This window comes from Colobus angolensis, unplaced genomic scaffold (assembly GCF_000951035.1).
Source record: "Colobus angolensis palliatus isolate OR3802 unplaced genomic scaffold, Cang.pa_1.0 Scaffold382, whole genome shotgun sequence".
NCBI lineage: Eukaryota > Metazoa > Chordata > Mammalia > Primates > Cercopithecidae > Colobus > Colobus angolensis.
In genome coordinates, this window is record NW_012117177.1 from 1,239,132 (window position 1) to 1,239,624 (window position 493).

The window sequence follows — 493 nt, forward strand, 5'->3', positions numbered from 1 at the left end:
TCTGCTGTGCTAAAATAAACCCTCTCCGCTGTCCCAAACTTTCAGCAACATCCTGCTACTTGCCTTGTGCTATTTATGCTCTTTGGACCAGCTGCTTGAGAGTTTTCTCTCAGTGAAAGGAAGAAATTACAGTTTCACCTCACTACAATCATATGGTAATAACAGCTACTGCTTATGGTACCCCTACTGTGTCTGGCAGTCTCTTTGGTGCTTTACTTGAATTCTCATACCCATTCCTCACAACAACCCCTTGGAAGTCGGTCCACTATTATCCTATGTGGGTTCACAGATGAAAACTCAAGGCCCAAAAGGTAATGAGTGGGAAATTAAGGAGAAAAGCACATATGCTGGAGGCAGGACTTGGGCATTCAGCATCTCCTTAAATCTTTACAATGACCTTATGAGGGAGCTGTCACCCCAAATGAGGACACTGAGGCTGCAGAGTTCACAGAGCAAGCAGCATTCCTGTTCTCTGCCAGGATGAAGCCACTGA